This window comes from Verticillium alfalfae, genomic scaffold, assembly GCF_000150825.1.
Source record: "Verticillium alfalfae VaMs.102 supercont1.2 genomic scaffold, whole genome shotgun sequence".
NCBI lineage: Eukaryota > Fungi > Ascomycota > Sordariomycetes > Glomerellales > Plectosphaerellaceae > Verticillium > Verticillium alfalfae.
In genome coordinates this window covers 2,902,177-2,904,920 of record NW_003315037.1, presented here as the reverse complement: position 1 = coordinate 2,904,920, position 2,744 = coordinate 2,902,177, and positions in this window count along the sequence as shown.

The following is a 2,744-nucleotide window of genomic DNA, read 5'->3' as shown; positions in this document are numbered from 1 at the left end:
TATACTTATTAACCTATATACGTATTAGGGTATTAAATACTAAGAAGCGGAAGCGAGGATAGTATATAAACCGATTATCGTATTACTTTATTATATATTAGATATATACTATAAAGTTAATATTACGTTCGCGGGGATAAACGAAATCGGCTTCGCTTTAAAGGTAAAGTATTAGGAACGTAAAGGATAATAGGGGCTAACTATAATTAAGGTTACTAATAGATATCGAGCGTAGTATAAATATCTCGATATACTACTACTACTAAAGCTACTATTAGGGTTAGAGCTCTTTATATAAGCGTTATAAATCGTTAATATTCGCTATAAAGTTCGGAACTACTACTACGTTAACGTTATCGTAATTAAAGTTAGGGTTATCTAGATTAAAGTTATCTATAATATCCTCGACCTCCTAAGTAAGTAATTAGTTTATAATAACGTCGTTATTAAAGAGAAAGTCGATATTAATATATTAAATATTAATATTATAATAAGTAGGGTAATTTATAACGAGAAAGTCTAGCTAAATAACGATAATAGATTTACGAATATAGAAGTCTTAACGGAATTAACGTTATAGACTAGGATTAGGATTAGTATTAACTAAGCGAAGAATAACGATCTCTAGGTTAATAAAGAGTAAGGGGAGCTAATTATAAACTTTTATAACGTTATATAAGAAGCTTATAATATAGCCTTTATATTAAAACTAGATATTACGGACTTAATAGATCTCTATATAATTATAAATACGAGTAATAAATATCTCTTCGATCGGACTTAGCTCTAGAAGCTCCTTAAATATACTTCCGAAGTCTAAATAGTTCTTAATAGAATAGTAATAAATAGGCTTATTACTACTATCCTTATAATTATAGGTAATATAGACTTTATAGTTTAAGCTTATTCTAAACTAATATTATTAATACTAAGAGTAAGTCTCTATCTTATCGTTATTTAAGTAGTAATAGAAGCGCTTAACGAGGAGCCTATCTATAATAGTAAGTAACTCTATAATAAGATTACCGTCGAATTAAGGGTTAAGGATATTAAGGTCTTATAGAATAAAGCGTTAATTAATACCGATAGAGCTCTACGAGCTATAACGTAAACTAAGCTAGGATCTATATTACTAAGTAGCCTAAGAATACTAAAATACTATAGGAGGGCGGCTTAAAGATATATTATAAGCGCTACTACTATTAACTAAGCTATTAACTTAGAAATCGTCGAGGGTATCTTTATTAATAAGGGGAAGAGAATTATCCTTATAAAGTTAATAGTTAATATACTCTTCGTTATTAATAAGGAAAGCTATAAACTTAATATAATAAGTTTTATAATATCTATTAATATATTACTTCTATTTATATTCGAGGTCTTAACCTGTAATACTATCTCGATAGTAATTATAAATATTAATATAGCTAGTAATATAATACTAGATATTATATAATAAGTTATAATAATCGTAATAGAAGTAATTATTATCGCTATCGTTATTATTACTAAGGGGAGGAGTAGACCCGCCCTTAGTAATAGAAGTAGAAGTAGAAGCTAAAGTAGTAAAAGTAATAATAGTACTTATAGCGGAACTTCTAATAGTACTCGAAGTACTAACGATCCTTACTACGATATCCTTAAGATCTAAGGTTATTAATACCTAGCTATAAGAGGCTATATAATATATAGTACGATAACGACGCTTAATAAGAGTAAGCTCGTAATAGGCTTTAGTAATCTTAAAGGGGTCTTAAGAGCTTTAGCTATAATAGAAGAATATAGATAGCTATTAAGTAAGCTAGCGTAGACGCTAGATATTCGATAAAAGGATAGGAGTAGGGGTAATAGCTTGAAGAGGCTAGAGTACGTTAAGCTATAAGCCTCGTCGATATAGAGGAACTAGGAGGCTAATAGCGTTTATATTCCTCTTAGAGCCTATAATATTAGATAATATATTATAAAGGAGGTCGATAGTATAACCGTTATATTAACGCTATATAGTAAGTTAATATTAGCTTCTTTATAGTAATAGGGATACTTATAAAGGCCGACTATCTATTATAATACTCGAAGTAGCTCTATACGATAGTATTAAGCTTTCGAAGGTTTCTAAATTCGCTATAAGGCTTAGAGACTTAATAACGATTATAGGTAATATTAAGCTTATTAAGCTAATCGGGCTTATCGGGAAGCAGGTTAGGGCGAGGAGGGCTATCACTAAGAGGGCTATTACCGGGAGGACCTATAATAGCTAAAGCTATCGTAGTAATTACTTAATAGCGTTAGTAAGTATAGTTAATAGAGAGGTTAATTAATAGAGAAGTTAATTAATAGAGAGGTTAATTACTAAAGAGATTAATAGTTATAGGGGTAACGTTAAAAAGCCTATAGGTCGGTAGGTCGTAGAAGTATTAGGAAGTAGTTATAAGTAGGGTAAGTAAGACGAGTGAATTCTTTCTAATTTACTACGTCTTTCTAATTTACTACGTCTTTCTAATTTACTACGTCTTTCTAATTTACTACGTCTTTCTAATCTGCTACGTCTTTCTAATTTGCTACGTTTACTAGATAACTATTACTAATTAGCTAGTCCCGGGTAGGTAGGAAATATATACCTAAGCTATCTAGTTTAATAGCTATTACTATAAGATAATTACTAGGTCGGCTTTATAACGTTAATAAAGTAATTATATAATAGTCACACCATAGTTAGAATTCCTAGGTAGCTATACGTCTAGTAG